General features: G+C 41.0%; 1 protein-coding gene across 10 annotated transcripts in view; it reads left to right on the top strand.

Annotated features, from left to right (window-relative positions):
* LOC119977894 (cytoplasmic protein NCK2) overlaps window positions 1-17161 on the top strand; it is a 109319-nt gene that overhangs the window by 40299 nt on the left and 51859 nt on the right. For 3 of the 10 annotated variants that reach the window (XM_038819189.1, XM_038819182.1, XM_038819185.1), the window contains exon 2: window positions 4934-5032. The exons of 2 other annotated variants lie outside the window; for them this stretch is intronic. The gene's annotated coding sequence lies outside the window, so the exon portion shown is untranslated. Of the gene's footprint in view, window positions 1-4756; window positions 4838-4933; window positions 5033-13385; window positions 13443-17161 lie in introns of all 10 variants that reach the window. 5 more of the 10 variants (XM_038819190.1, XM_038819183.1, XM_038819187.1 and 2 more) reach the window with 4 other exon arrangements.

Genomic DNA, 17161 nt, shown 5'->3' with positions numbered 1-17161 from the left:
CAGGGTTGATAGTGCTGGGTTTAGCCGAATAGAGGATTGGTTAACTGACAGAAAGTAAAGAGTGGGGATAAATGGGTGTTTCTCTGGTTGGCAATCAATAGCTAGTGGTGTGCCTCAGGGATCAGTGTTGGGTCTTCAATTGTTTACAATTTACTTAGATGATCTGGAGTTGGACACCAAGTGTCATGTGTCAAAAGTTTGCAGGTGACACTAAGGTGAGTGGTAGAGCCAAGTGTGGAGAGGACACAAAGTCTGCAGAGGGGTATAGATAGTTTAAATGAGTGGGCAAGGGTCTGGCAGATGAAGTACAATGTTGGTGTATGTGAGGTCATCCATTTTAGTAGGAATAAGAGCAAAATGGACTGTTATTTAAATGGTAAAAAACTGCAGAGGGACCTAGGTGTCCTTGTGCATGAATCGCAAAAAGTTGTTTTGATGGTGCAGCAAGTAATTAAATAGGCAAATGGAATTTTATCCTTCATTGTTAGAGGGATGGTGTTTAAAAACAGAAATGTTATGTTGCAGCTGTATAGGGTGCTGGTGGGGCCACCTGGCCACCTGGTGTACTGTGTACAGTTTTGGTCGTCTTACTTGAGAAAAGATATACTGGCACAAGTAGGTGTACAGAGGACATTCACTCGGTTGATTCCAGAGTTGAGAGGATTGGCTTGTGAGGAGAGACTAACTAGACTGGGACTATACTCATTGGAATTTCGAAGAATGAGGAGGGATCTTGTAGAAATATATAAAATTATGAAGGGAATAGATAGGCTAGAAGCAGGGAGGTTACTTCCACTGGCGGGTGAAACTAGAACTCCGGGACATGGCCTCAAAATAAGGGGGAGCAGATTTAGGACTGAGTTGAGGAGGAACTTCTTTACCCAAAGGGTCGTGAATCTGTGGAATTTCCTGCCCAGTAAAGCAGTTGAGGCTACGTCATTAAATGTTTTTAAGGCAAAGATAGATCAATTTTTGAACAGTAAAGGAGTAAAAGGTTATGGTGAGCGAGCGGGTAAGTGGAGCTGAGTCCTGAAAAAGATCAGCCGTGATCTTATTGAATGGCGGAGCAGGCTTGAGGGGCCAGATTGCCTGCTCCTGCTCCTGACCATATTTAAATGAGTCTCCATTTGGCTCTTTTCCTCTGGGCAAGTCTATTTAAATTGAGGCTGTATTTGCATATTTTGTAGAAATAAGATAAAGTTTGAAAAGAAAGCTAGTGCAATGCCAGTTCATATGCAGTACTTACTGGAGCCCCGTGCGACATATCAAAGTGCTGCTAACATCACTAGTTTTTATTCTAATAGTCCCTCTAAAATATTTGATTATTTTCAATCATTCATCCTCTTTGTAGCATTCTCTTCGCACTATATTAAGTCCACTCTGGCAAAATCATATCTGATCTTATTAAAATCCGCCTTCTCCAAGTTTAGAACTTTGATCTCAGACCCATCCTTGTCCTTTTCCGCAGCAGTCTTGACTCAAACAGAGTTGTGATCACTGTCAGCAAAATGGCCCCCGCTGATCCATCAACCACTTGCCCAGCTTTGTAAGATAAAATTAAGTCCAGGACTGCGTCCTCTCTTGTAGGACCGACTACATACTGGCTTAAAAGTTCTCTTGAACGTATTTTAAGAATTCCACTCCCTCTAAACCTTTTGCACTATGACTTGCCCAGTTAATGTTGGGGCAGTTGAAATCCCCCGCTATCATTTACCCTATTATTTTAACACTTCTCTGAAATTTGCCTACATAATCTTCTCTTCTATTACCCTTGGACTGTTAGGGGGCCTATAGAACACTCCCAGCAATGTGATTGCTCCTTTTTAGTTTATAAGTTCTATCCACAAGGCTTAATTTGAAGAGCCTAGTAAGATGTAATTCCTCCTTACTGCTGAAATTGATTCCCTGATCAAAATTGTGACACCCCCTCCTCTTTTACTTTGTTCCCTGTCTCGCCTGAAAATCCTATATCCTGGAATATCGAGCTGCCAAACCTGTCCCTCACCATGTCTCAGTGACAGTAATGACATAATTCCCCCATGTGTTAATTTATGCCCTTAACTCATCTGCCTTGTTCATCAGACTCCTTGTTTATTAAAATAAATACTATCCAATCTGTGCATGGGCAGCATGTAGCACAAGTGATTAGCATTGCGGCTTCACAGCGCCAGGGTCCCAGGTTCGAGTCCCTGCTGGGTCACTGACTGTGCGGAGTCTGCAAGTTCTCCCCGTGTCTGCGTGGGTTTCCTCTGGGTGCTCCGGTTTCCTCCCACAGTCCAAAGACGTGTAGGTTAGGTGGATTGGCCATGATAAATTGCCCTTTGTGACTAAAAAAGGTTAGGAGGTGTTATTGGGTTACGGGAGACTCGATGGGCCTAATGGCCTCCTTCTGCACTGTATATTCTATGTTCAATCCTGCCAAACTCCCTTGTAATGTAACTGGCCTATAACTTCAATGCCTTCCTGACTTGATTGAACTTAAGACGGCAGTGAATTCGGAACTGCTTAGGGTCATAAAACTAGACTGTGCTATGCTGATACAGCAACCTGTATTTATATAACACCTTTTAATAAGGTAACATTTCCCAAGCTGTTTCACAGGAATGTTACCAAACAAAATTTGATACCATACCACATAAGGAAATATTAGGGCAGATGGCCATAAGCTTGGCCGGAAGGTGTTATGAAGCATCTTAGAAGAGGGAAGAGAGGTGCAGAGGTTAGGGAAGAGAATTTCAGAGTTTAAAGCCTGGGCAGCTAAGAAACAGCCGAGGAACCAAATTACGAACAGTCTGATTTGGCTTTGGACTGTTGCCAGGGAAGTAGATGGAATGGGAGGCTAGGGAATGGAGTTTGTGTAGGGGCAGAAGACAGCACATGAATCCTAAATTGGCACTGGAGTATGTTATTTCGGGGGAGAAAATATTTATTTGGTGGCAGCATGGTAGCACAGTGGTTAGCACTGCTGCTTCACAGTGCCAGGGACTCGGGTTCGATCCCTGGCTTGTGTCACTGTCTGTGCGGAGTCTGCACGTTCTCTCTGTGTCTGCGTGGGTTTTCTCCGGATGCTCCGGTTTCCTCCCACAAGTCCCGAAAGATGTGCTGTTGGATGAATTGGACATTCCCGTACCAGCCTCCCCGAACAGGCACCGGAATGTGGCGGCTAGGGGCTTTTCACAGTAACTTCATTTGAAGCCTACTTGTGACAATAAGCGATTTTCATTTAATTTCTGAATTCTCCCTCACTGTACCCGAACAGGCGCCGGAGTGTGGCGACCAGGGGCTTTTCACAGTAACTAGTTCCCTGGCAACAGTCTAAAGCCAAATCAGACTGCTTGTAATTTTGTAGGTAGGCTGTTTCTTCGTAACTTCATTGCATTGTTAATGTAAGCTTACTTGTGACACTAATAAAGATTATTATTTGCTGAATAGGATCCCTGTTAGCTGTTCAGTGTTGCAGGTTGCCATTGTAAAACTGTGGTCTTCGACTTGGAAGGTAGCATCCTGACTGTTGGCTGCCAGACTGCAGTGTTAGTGCCAACACTAGTTTTCCTGTACAGAACTGAGCCTTGAAATGAACAAATATTACTGAAATCTAACAATGGAAACAATCGCCTCACCTATACTTCATTGCTGGTCATACGTTGTTTTGTTTCACTCAAGCCTGCGAAAATTGTTTTAAAGCTACCACTCAAGCAAGGTCACCTAGCCTTGACCTAAAACAAGGTTGACCAGATTTCCCTTGATCCCAGATGCTTGTAAAAAGTAATTTTTGAATCTCTATGCCAGGAAAAAATAGTTTGAAATGCTGATTTTAAAACCCTTGTAGTTAGTGCAGTCCTGGAACTGCTTATGTAACTGTTTTGTATCAGTAATTAGTCAGTTTATGGACATGGTGAGGTTTTTAGGCCACCGTGTACTGATGCAGAATTGGAGCTGTGCCTTAATTATACTCACGTAGTTGTAAGTTGGTCTTATAACCTAACAGCCAAGTCTAAGATTTTGCTTTAATAAATAGATTGCTATTCAAACCTAAATTCTATGTTGTCATTGCATGTTTAACTGTAAATCCTATTCATACGGCTCTGTACCATAATTATCCTTCTACTCCGTACAGGATTTTTGGTACATCCCATTAACTCAATAGATACATGTATCTAGTGGTAGACATTTTCATACAGAGTGGAAAGGACCATGTTTCAATCTCTGATCTGTGCTGGAATAGTTTGTCCAAATTAGAGTGATTGGTAGCAGCTTGCCTTAATACCTTGGACGACTATTTGGGCAAGAGGTGGAAAAGCTGAGGGTGTGGTGGATCAGCCAAATTTTACATCTCTGTTTTCTAGTTCGAAGTTGCATGTCTGGGCATTGAGGACGGCAACAGGCTCAAATCGGATGGCTCATACATTAAGAATTGGGTCAGCTACAGAGTTGTGCCTCTGGAGCTAGTGTGAGTCAGCAACTTGACGAAGAAGAGAAAATTAGAAATGTAGCGGAGGTGGTGTGGTGAGATTGCCATTTCACACAAAAAGCACAGATTTTGGCTGTGTTCATTGTGCAGCATATTTTATAAAGTGCCCCATTTATTTGCTTGTCAATTACATCTGTGAATTCTTGTTAATCAGAGTGCAAATTAAGAACGTAGGAATTTGTTATACATTTTCAGTTTAATTAACTTTCGACAGTCCTTATCTTCCCATCTCTTGGTTAATGTCTTTTGAAGGATGTTATACCGTTTTGCTGCTGTACTTTACAGAAACCTAGGAGCCTTTTTGCCTCTGATTTTCCACCCTTTTTCACACTTGCTGCTTTAGGGGAGAGCAAGATCATCAGCAACGTAAGCATGTTCCTTTAATGAATTTAATGTTTAGAAAGTTTATAATGAAAGCAAAAGCCCTCCATGTTTACACGTGTAGTTTCTCATGTATTTCAGCCAGCAGTTGTAAATTGTGTGACACCACCATCGTCATCTTGTGACAAAAGGCTGCTAATGACATCTCCCCAAAGCAGTTAATGGCTGCCACAGAACCAAGTAAGCTTCCAATTTTGCATTTTTTTGCCATGTAATAAGCTACGAACTTTGTATAAACTACAAGCTTTTGTAATCTTTTCGTGTATTTAAGACATTGATGGTATTTTAGTTTGATACTAGAACATATGTAGCTAAAATTTAATTTATTTTGCCTGCCTACTCTGCCGTCATTCACCCAACAATATTGTGCTTGAAAGCTCATTGTCTGGAGGACTATGAACATTTTTGACAGTTCATTGAAGACTGTTGTCTGTACAATAGATATACATTAATTTATTTGCAAAAACAACACAGTTCATCAGTTATAGTTTCCAGCATTTCTTTCTAGCTTCTAACCAGTTCAGTCCTGTTTCAGTGAATTGACTCTCAACACAATCAAAGCTTGCTCAATAATCTGATTTACCCACAGTTTGCAAAATGGCTTCTTCATTCTGTGTTAGATAAGAATAAATAAAAGAACTGAAATTTTTGAAGTATAGTGCCTGAAATTCTGCATTCCTTATGCACATAATTACAAACTTTACAGTGCAGAAGGAGGCCATTCAGCCCATCAAGTCTGCACTGGCTATCTGAAAGAACATTCTACTGGCCCCACTCTCCTGCCATGTCCCCGTAACCTTGCACATTTTTTCTTTGCAAATAACAATCCAATTCCCTTTAGAAAGCCTCGATCGATCCTTTAACACCACCTTCTTAGGAAGCTCATTCCAGACTCCAACCATCTTCTGGGTGAAAAGACTTTATATTGCTTCTACTCCTTTTGCCCATTATTTTGAATCTGTGCCATTGAGGCCCAAATGCTCTCTTGGGAAGGAACAGTTTCTCACTCTTTACCCTGACCATACCCCTCAAGATCTTGAGTACCTCCATCAAGTCTTCCCTCAGCCTTTTTTACTTCAAGGAAAATAGACCAACCTCTCCAGTCTATCCTCATAGCTACAGTTGTTCATCCTGCAGTCATTCTTGTAAATCTGTTCTGTACTCAATTCCTTAACATCCTTTCTCAAATATGGCGACCAGAACTAGATTCTGTACTCCAGATGAGGCCTAACTAGGAGTGCTTTGCATAAGTTAACACGACCTCCTTACTCTTGTATGCCCCATTAATAAAACCTAGGATACTGTGTGCTTTATTAACTTTTTTTCAAGATGCTGATTTATATACGTATACACCAAGGTCCAAATGAATTTAGGACCTTGGTGTATGCGTACTTTGGATTTTCTGCCTTTATTTTATACTGTCTCCCCACATTCTTCCAAAATAAATCACCTCTCACTTATCTGCATTGAACTTCATCTGTCACTTGTCTGTCCAATCCACCAATATATCCATGTCCTTTTGAAGTTCAAGGCTATCCCCATCACAGTTCACAACGCTTCCAATCTTCATATCAATTGCAAATTTGAAATCATGCTCTGCACACCGCAGTCTAGGTCATTAACATGTATCAGGAAGATCAAGGGTCCCAATACTGACCCCAAGAGAACTCCACAACAAACCTTACAACCTGAAAAAATAACTATTTATTTATCACTACACTCGGTTTGCTAACACAGCAAATTTCATATCCAAGTGTCTACTTTCCTTTTTTATTCCAGGGGCCAGAATTCTGCTCACAAATTTGTTGTCTGGTATTGTGTCAAATGCCTTTTGAAAATCCATATAAACATCAACTGCTTTGCCCTTATCAGTCTTATCTATTACATCCAGAAAACTCCAGCAAGTTAGTTACACATGATTTTTCCTTAATGCATCCATGCTGGCTTTCTTTCATTATCCTGTCTATTACTATTGATATATTGGCCATGCAATTGTTGAGGGAGATAAGTAAACATTGGTATGTACCATGCTGCTGTGCACGCCATACCTGCTCACGTTCCATGTGGAATTTCAGATGAGAGGATGCTCAAATTGCAGTACTGTTGAGAGAATTCTACTTGAAACAAGGAACTGTTGGGTTTGTCAACTTTAGTGTTTGCTATCAGCACAATGGAATTGGAAAAGTTAGAACCGAATCTTGTATTCTTTGATTTGTTCTATGCTTTGTGTTTATGAACTCTTCAGAATTACGCAGTGCCAAAAAATTCTGAGGTAAAATGACACAGATGTAACATAAACAAACTTGCATTAAGTATTTTAAGTATTGGATTTTCATCAAAGCCAAAAATGGGGATCCAGCCAGTGTTAAATATTTATATTAAATTGTTCTTTAAAGTCATCATCAGTTTTCCCTACTAAATGTCCTTTCTTTTGAGATGAATGTATTTTTGATTATTGTCAACTAATGTTTCCATTCATGAGATTTCGCAAAAGTAACAATTGTATTAAATAAGGGAGGAATAGTTACTTGAAAATTAATATCACGTCCAAATGATTAAACCATTGATGCTTCACAAACTTTCTGTGGAGCACACCGTGTACTGTATGCCTTATAAGAGACCAATAAGAAATTTAACTGTTGGAGATGAGTGAATTTTGAATCCGATAGCTTCACTATCAATTTACTCTGATTGACTGATTTGCAGCCTATGTAGCCCAGTAATGATAGCATACAGCCAAAGTATGGGATTCTTTTTAGATAGAACGTGCTTTATGGTGCATCTAGAGCAGGGGTGGGCAAACTTTTCCGTGCAAGGGCCACATTCAGAAATTCACAATTTTAAAGGGCCGCATAGTATATTAAGTAAAATAATTAATATTTTAAATAGCCAAAATAAAAGGTCTTTAAAGAAAAAAAAGCACATTTATTTGAAAAACAAAGTAACTCAGTAAGTAACAGAACAATGTCAATGAGAATGATGCATCTGACTGCAGTCATTTACCAGTTTGTTGAAATCAGGTGTCAAGTTGCTTGTGCTGATCCTTAACACTGACAGAAGCACAGCCTAGCCGAGTCAACGATACAAACGCGCGTAGTGGGGTGGATGAGTGGGGCTGCCTTATTGGTCGGTTTAGTTGGGTGTGCGACCAATAGGAGTCCAGGTTACAAACAATAATAAGGCTTATTGTTTGTAACCTGGACTCCTATTGGTCGCACACCCAACTAAACCGACCAATGAGACAGCCTCACTCTTCCACCCCACTACGCGCGTTTTTATGCGGCCCGCCAATGAGGTGCCCGGAATCATAACCGGCATTTTTGAAAAGCTGCCGGGGAAAAGCCGCTGAAGTAAATGCGCTTATTGAATAAGCGCATTTACTTCAGCGGCTTTTCCCCGGCGGCTTTTCAAAAATGCCAGTTATGATTCCGGGCACCTCATTGGCGGGCCGCATAAAAACCTTTGTCGGGCCGTAGTTTGCCCTCCCCTGATCTAGAATAATGTTATAGTTTAATTTTTTAAAATATCTTTACTTCATTCTTTTAGGCCCCCTAAAAGCTAGATTGCTTTTTGCTTTACTAATTAAGGACTTTGTTTGAGATGTTTTGGATCCACATAACCATGACAGATTTCCAGTGAGCTCTTTGCAGTGTTCAATCAAGTTGGTTCCTCAGGTCCAGAATGGATTGTAGAGTTTTCTGTATAAAGCAATGTTCAATGTGGGCAAATATTTTTGCTAAAGTAGATTATCTGTTGGTAATATGTAAATCTGTTGTGTTGCTTTGTACTTGGACATCTAGATTGTAATTGTTGCTCGCAGGTCATAATCTTTGTTTAAGGCCTTGCACACAGATGTCTGCTGCAAGGCAAATGCGATTATTTAAAGTTTGGGTAGCATCTGTTGAGAAAAGTTTCTTCAGGTCAGAAATTATGTCATGTACTCGTACATTCAAGCGCAATGCTATCTAATATTCCAGAGGGCGAAGCTGTTACTGTTGAAGCTCCGCATCTTCAAGTGATGATGACAGATGAGTAAGCATGCTATGGTCAGTAGGCTGGGGGAAATGTGCTAATGGTGAATTATGCAGTTCTGCATTTTTTTCTTGAGTTCCTAAACTTAGCAAAGGTTCAAACCTCTTTCAGATTTGGAGGGAGAAGAAATCAATCAGGGTTGAACCAACTCCAAGACTTGGTGTTACAAATTTTCTAAGTGAGACAGATTCACAGAGCTCCAGATTAATCAACCAGTCTGGCTTACTGTTTCTGGAGGCCTGGATTTTTTTTCCAGATTTCTAGAGACAGTCTTTGAACTCAAACCATAACCTGTATAATGATTCTAGTTAGACAATAAGCAGGAAGTCTACTTGTGCGCTTGAGCTGTGTAGTTGCTGATTGGACTTCAGCAACAACTCTACTCACATTTGGAGGTCCTAGACCTTGCCTCTGTATGGATTTAGGTAAATTAAGTATGTCTCTATGGAATGGGTGGAAATGAAAAAATAGGAGTTTCATATTGGTTACAAGTATTCTAACCATGGATTACATAGTCGTTTGGTGTGCAGATTATTGTATGGTAATGTCTGATACTGAACCGACTTGAAAAAGCAATATTGTGTCTTCATAAAATCCAATCACTTTCTGGAGATTCTGGTACCGTCTTTGTTTACCAAAGTTCCCTGCATACCATTATGTTTTCTGTTTATAAAATGTCTCCCTATTGAGCATTGTAACTTCTTATTGTTGATGCTGTGATCTTGGCAAGCTGTGTTAATACTGACCTCCAAGAATTTTGTTGAAATTTCGAAGAGGATTTCGAATTGTGATTTATGGAAGCTGCTTCTTAAGTTTGACGTACACTGTAGTTTGCACATTTTAGAAGTACTTAATGCTTTGGGAATGCCTAAAAATAAATGCTAATCTTCCTCGGTTAGCAAAAATATAAATCAAATCATGGCAAAATATGACTTCTAACTTGGACAGTAACTAAATGTAACAGTAAACAGTGGTGAGAAACTCCTGAAGACTATCAGATTACTAACTAAACATATAACCCCTTTCCTCTGCTACACTGCACCCCAATAGTTAGTACAGTACTTGGGTTTATAAGAACCTCCTGAGTTCTTTACTCGCCTCCACAGTACAGGGTGACAACTGTGCTGCATCACACTCATTCCTACCTCAAATTGTTTTGCAGTCCCTCAAAACATCTGAACATCTGATGTCATGTAGGAAATGCAAAATACAACAGTGACCACAATTGGGTATAAAACACTGGGGCATCCTGATTTTGAAAAATGCTATATAAGTGCCAGTGTTTATTTTATTAATATATATTAGTCATTGTGAATTCATTTTATCCAAAATTTCTTTCTCACAACTGAACTCCAGATGGTGTAGATTTATAAAAGCTAAAAACAAAGATAACGGACCAAGGCCCATTTTGTAGCATATCATCAAGGCTGAAAAGAATAGAAAAAAAATGATGTAAAACAGGAAGTCATGTTTAGTGTAATGTCAAGCTTGGTTTTTAAAAACCAGAGGATTCTAGGAGGATTTAACAACGTGAGATTTTAACTTTTGTTGCTAACATCAGTGTTTAGAAGCCTCCCTTCAGAAAGCAATTGGTCCATTTGATAAAATTGTAGGCTGGAGAAATTTTAGGACAGGCATAACAATATCTTTTATTTATGCAGTAACTTTTAAGATAGTGTTATGTGCCAGTGTTTAGAAAACTCCAAAGTATATCATGGAGTTTACCTGACCTGCAACTTTTAATATATTTTGGTTATGAGCAGCACAAAGGCCTACTTTCCAGGTGTTATGCAACAGAGACCTTAAGAATTTTTAAATAAAGCAATGTTTATTCTATGAATTCGGTTAACATTTTATAAACACACAGTAAACATTTTATCAACTACCAACACAACTACCCCCCACAGATATAGTACTCTATTTGCGACTCTTAACTTTCCTCACAACATCCATAAGCCAAACACCCTTTTTAACAAAGCAGTAGGTATAAATTCTTTACTCAAGACAGTTATCACTTTTAAATTATTAAGTGACCTGGACACCTTTTAACATACAGAGAGAGAGACCAAATGAACCTTCCTTGTCTGAATTCAGCTTTCAACTGCCTAAAACGAAAGTAAAACACAAAGCCACAAATAGCTTCCAGCTCAAAATGAAAGTAAAAGCCAGAGACACAACCCAGGTCCACCCACACAATGACATCATTGCAGCAATTTGATAAACACTCATTTCTTAAAGGTACACTCCCATGACAATAGAAAAAAAATCCCAAAGCGTTCACTGAGGTATAAGCAAATAAAAATGGGAAGTGTGTTTTAATTGGAAAGATGGATGTGAGGTGGTTAAGGAGAAAATTTCTGACAGTGGGGCGAAGACATTTGTTCGTAGTCGGTGAAGGGAGAGATGAACAGATGTTTAAGAAGTCTGATTGAGGGACAGAAATTTGGCTATTAGTAGGGCTGGCACGCATTATAGCTGTAGGAAGGGGTAAGGTCACAAAGAGACTTGTCCTGCCCACCATCATATTTATCTTCTCCTGCTTCCTTGTGTGCAACGTGCCAGAGCTTTTAATGAGTTGAATTTTACAGATTGCGGAGTCTGGTAGGCTAGCTAAGAATAGCTGAATCTGGAAGTGACAAAGCCATGGGTGATGCTTTTAGCAGCAGATGGGCTGAGGCAAAGGCAGAAATGAAGCCAGGTAAAATTATGGAAGTGGAAATGGGTGGTGTATGTAATGACTCGGATAAGGGCTGGAAAGCTCCATTTGGCTAGAATAGGATCCTAATATTGCAAACAGTCGAGTTCAACCTGAGATTCTGACGAGATGGGATGGATTCAGTTGTGATGAAAGGGCTAAAGACAATGGTTCAGTGAAGAAATGGCAGATCACAGAGTTTGGATGCCAAGGCAAGCAGCGTCTCTGACCATTGTGGCTGTAAAGGGATTGGATTGGATTTATTTATTGTCAACGTGTACCGAGGTACAATGAAAAGCATTGTTCTGCATACAGTTCAGACAGATCATTCCATATATGCGAAAAATATATAGGGTAAACATAAATACACAATATAAATACATGGACACAGGCATTGGGTGTAGCATATAAGAGTTTGTACTGCTCAGCAGAGAAGATGTGTGAAGAGTTCAGATCAGTCCGGTTAAGTCCATAAGAGGATCTTTTAGGAGTCTGATAACAGCGGGGAAGAAGCTGTTTTAGTATCTGTTAGTGCGTGCTCTTAGACTTTTGTATCTCTTGCCCGATGGAAGAAGTTGGAAGAGGGAATGAGTTGGGTGGGAGGGGTCTTTGATTATGCTGCTCGCTTTCCCAAGGCAGAGGGAGGTGTAGACATAGTCAATAGATGGGAGGCGGGTTCACGTGATGGACTGAGCTGTGTTCATAACTCTATGTAGTTTCTTACGGTCTTGGGCGAGCAGTTGCCACACTGTGATGCAGCCAGATAGGATGCTTTCTTTGATGCAATTGTAAAAGTTGAAAAGAGTCAATGTGGACATGCCGAATTTCCTTAGATTTCTGAGACAGTATGGGCGCTGTTGTGCTTTCTTGGTCGTAGTGTCGACGTGGGTGGACCAGGACAGATTGTTGGTGATGTGCACACCTAGGAATTCAAAGCTTGTCGACCATCTCCATCTCAGCACCATTGATGCAGACAGGGGTGTCTATGATACTTTGCTTCCTGAAGTCAATGACCAGCTCTTTAGTTTTGCTGACATTAAGGGTGAGATTCTTGTCGTTACACCACTCCACTAGGTTCTCTATATCCCTCCTGTATTCTGACACATTGTCGTTCGAGAAGGGGTTAAGAGAGGTGTGGCTACGTGTTGTCAGTATGCACTTGGAAGCTGTCCCAATGTTTTTGGACAATGTTAGCAAGGATGATGATGTATAAAGTACGTGTCTTATTGTTACTGATTCGCATTTTCAGTTTCAATTTGGAAAGAATCCCTGCAGTTTTCTTTGTTCATTTTGGACATTTCAGAAACTAGTGAAATGGGGAGGAGGCAGAGGAATAGGAAATAAGATTTGAAAAAAAGATTGGGGCAAATGGAAAATATTGTGTCTGTCCGTATTCATTTTGTGAGTGTGTGAAGTATTACACTCGGACTCAACATAATCAGAACACCGGACAGGAAAAGAAAGTGTGTTTTATGTAGGAAGTCAGAAGCCAGGTTTATGGTTTAAATCCAGATAAAATGAATAGAAACGTGTTTTGCGGTGGTGGGGGGAAAGCAGGAATGTTTTAACTTAAAATCATGAAGTTCTTTCCATTGCTTAAAATATAAATTTATTTTGGCAGCAACTTTAACGGCTCCTTAATGACCGATTATAGAGATGTAAATATTTCTTTATTTTTTAAGTTGTTTGAGGATAAACTGGTTGTTGCTAGATTACTGTATGATGAACTTAAGTATGGTGTAAGTCATTTTTTAAATGTGCCAGCAGGATTGCACTGACTACTACCATTTCTTCTTATACTCAAAGTTTGATGTGCCTATATGTACGTTCCTGCATATCTGCAATCCGAGACAGCTTTCACAGGTAATTGGAATGCCTAGTGTATGATACAAGTCTGATGACTGTGCTGTCACATTCCCTTTTATGCTATTTGCCATTCTTTGAACAGTGAGTTCCCTATGCAGCACTTTATCAAATCATAGAATGGTTACAGCACAGGAGATAACAACTAGGCCCGACTAGCTCTGGAACAGCAATTTAGCTTGGCGCACTTAGCTGCCATGCAAATGTTTTCCCTTCAAAAATTTATCCATTTCCTTTTTGAAAGCCACAATTAAATCTGCTCCACTGTCCTTTCGGACAGATGCAGAGAATGTTGAGGAATGGAATAGGGAGATGGTGGCTTTGTGGGTGAGGATGGAGGCAGGTTCACATAAGGGATCGGTGTTGCGGGCGCTGGCAACAGCTCTGATCCCAATGGCCCCAGATGTATTCGATAAGTGGTGGCTACGCTGACGATTTGGAGGAAGTTTTGGCATCATTTTAGGTTGGGAGTGGGTTCGGGGGGAATGCCGATCAGGAGAAATCGCAGGTTTGAGCCGGGGAGGATAGCTGTGAGGTTCCAAGGATGGGAAGTGAAGGAGATTAGGGAGACAAAGGATCTGTTTCTGGGAGCGTGGTTTGCAACCTTGGAGGAGCTGAAAGAGAACTTTGGGTTGGCGTGGGGGTGAATGTTTCCGGTACATGCAGGTGTGGGACTTGGCAAGGAATGTCTTCCCCACCTTTTCTACAGTGCCCGCCTCCTTGCTGTTGGAAGTAGTGCTGTCAGCTAGGGAGCGGTGGGGTGGTTGGAGAGAGGGGTGTCGTCTCGACAATTTATGGGAGGATTGTGGAGGAGGAAAAGGTGTTCATGGAGGGGCTTAAGCCGAAGTGGGAAGAAGAGCTGGGGGCGGTGCTGGAGGAGGAATTGTGGTGTGAAGTGCTGCGGAGGGTGGGTGCCTTGACTCCATGTACGGGGCTGGGGCTCACCTGACAAAGTCTCGGTGGAGGATGCCTCCCTCAATTACCGTTGCTGAGGGAGAGGGGGGAGGAGGGTGGAGGTATGGGGATTCAGTTTAATGTGTTGGGGAAGGTTGTGATAAAATCAGAAAAATGTTGAAAATTTGGAATAAAAACACTTCTAAACAAAATTATCTACACTTCAGGGAATATTCAACAATCAAAAGATTATCTGTATTACTGGATGATTACCTCATCTTTAAGACCCTGGCTTTTAAAGCAGACCAAGGCAGGCCAGCAGCACAGTTCAATTCCCATACCAGCCTCCCCGAACAGGTGCTGGAATGTGGCGACTAGGGGCTTTTCACAGTAACTTCATTTGAAGCCTACTTGTGACAATAAACGATTTTCATTTCATTTCATATTGCCTGTATATATTTTAAACCAGGGTTTTTAATATTAATGCATTAAAATATAATATATAACAATTTCGACATTCATCACAAGAATGTAACCACTTGATGCACAATGAACATTTTTCTCATGCTGCCTCTGGCTCTTTTGCCAATCACTTTAAAACTGTGACCTCTAATTCTTGACACAGACTCAAAAACAGCTTCTTCCCCACTGTTACCAGACTCCTAAGTGACATTCTTATGGAATTACCTCATTAACACTACACCCCTGTATGCTTCACCCAATGCAGATGTTATGTAGTTACATGTGTACCTTGTGTTGCCCTATTATGTATTTTCTTTTATTTCCTTTTCTTTTCATGTACCTATTGATCTGTTGAGCTGCTCGCAGAAAAATTCATTTCACTGTACCTCGGTACATGTGGCAGTAAACAAATCCAATCCATACAGTCTTTGAACACGTCTATCACATTTTCCCTCAACCTTCTTGAAGGAGAGCATTTTCTGTTTCTGCGATCTACCCATGTAACTGAAGTCCTTCATCCCTGGATTCATTCTTGCAACTCTTTTCTGCACCCTCTCATACCGTCACGCGCTACTCCAGCAGTGGTTGATCATAACCTCCTTGCTTTTGGGCTGTTAAAGCCAGGAACCGATGTGCCTTTCTAATCGCTTTCTCAACCTGCCCTGTCATTTTCAGTAATATGTGCACTCATTACTGAATGGTGATTTTTGTAAGTTTAGGGTTTTGCTATAGATATTATCTAGAGTATTGGTGATGCCCATAATGAATCTATGTACTGCTCGTACCGCTGACTATCAAACTATAGTATTATCCGATTATATAACAGTAGTATCTCCTTTTGGTCTGAACTGGATATTAATGTCTTCTGTGCGTGAGCTGCTTCAATCTTTTCGAAGGTGGAAAGAAGAAACAATGTGTCGCATGAGTACAGGTGCTAAGCTGTTTCATTGTGCAGATCGTACAGTTATGATGAGATTTAGATTAATCTGTATGATTTGGCATTGTGAAATTATAGAAAATAATGAAACCCCCTGCTTCTCATTGGGTTGTCTTACTTAATTGAAACATAACTACTAATTGACCACCTCCTGGCTGGCCAGAGCTTACCATCATATTTTTCTATTTTAAAACCTTGACCAATTTCAAAACTGTCTTTAGTCCTAATTGTTTGCCGGTGTCTATCTGTCTTTATTTTTCTCCTCTTCAAAGTTCAGCAGGACTGGAAACTTCCACGTTAGTGGGTATGAGTGCTTATCAATTATTCACAGCCTAATGAATCACTTAACAGCCTATGACAAAACTAAACATGACAGTTTAGAGCATTATCATTTTAATCATTTATGGTTGTATTGTCTTTTTCAAATGTGTATGAATATAGTTTTCTTTAAAAATAATTCAACATGCGAAAGTTATTTTGATTTTTAAAATCTTTTCTCTGGATAGATGATTTCTGTGTTGTGACCTCATATGGAGCAGCTAACTAGATGCATTTGGTTCCGTTCGGTAGATGGCCAAATTTAAACTAATATAAATGTGATTAATAAATAAATGTGACTAAAGGTCTTGCGACCTTGGACGACCTGGGGCACCTCCAAATTCAACACTTTCTACGTAAGGAGACAGCAAGGTACCCCAGGACCCTGAGAGAAACTCTCCTAGAGGAGCTAATCAACACGGACAATAGGGAAGGGGGGGGGGGGGGGGGGGGGGGGGGGGGACTGTGGGAACATATCCGGACGGTTACTAGGCAGGGCAAGACTACCACTGGACGAAACTAGATGGAAATGGGAGGACAAACTGGGGACAGAAGTGGGTTGGGGACTCTGGAGCAAAGCACTGGCCAGGGCCAACTCCACTTTCCTCTTGCGCTAGGCTAAGCTTTATGCAGTTTACAGTGGTGCACAGAGCCTGCCTGACTAGAACACGTATGAGCTGATTCTTTCCGGAGGTGGAGCACAAATGTGAACAGTACCAGGGAGGCATGGCCAACCACACCCACATGTTCTGGGCATGGCCCAGACTTGACTGGTTTTGGACAGCCTTCTTCAAGGCGATGTCCAAGGTTGGCGGGGTGAAGGTGGAGCTGTGCCGGAGAGTTGCAATCTTTGGGGTATCAGACCAGCCAGTTCTCTATAGGGGGAAGAGTGCCCCGCCTTGGCTTTTGCATCCCTAATCGCATGCCAGAGAATCCTGCTCGGCTGGCGATCAGCAGCACCACCCAAAGCTGCAGACTGGCTGGCTGACTTGGTGAAATTTCTCCACCTGGTGAAGATCAAGTACACCATCCGAGGATTGGACGAGGGGTCCCACAAAGTGTGAGGGCCATTCATCAGACTGTTCCAAGACTTGTTTGAGGCAAACCG

The sequence above is a fragment of the Scyliorhinus canicula genome, chromosome 14 (assembly GCF_902713615.1).
Source record: "Scyliorhinus canicula chromosome 14, sScyCan1.1, whole genome shotgun sequence".
NCBI classification, from domain to species: domain Eukaryota; kingdom Metazoa; phylum Chordata; class Chondrichthyes; order Carcharhiniformes; family Scyliorhinidae; genus Scyliorhinus; species Scyliorhinus canicula.
This window is presented reverse-complemented; position numbering and strand designations above follow the sequence as displayed.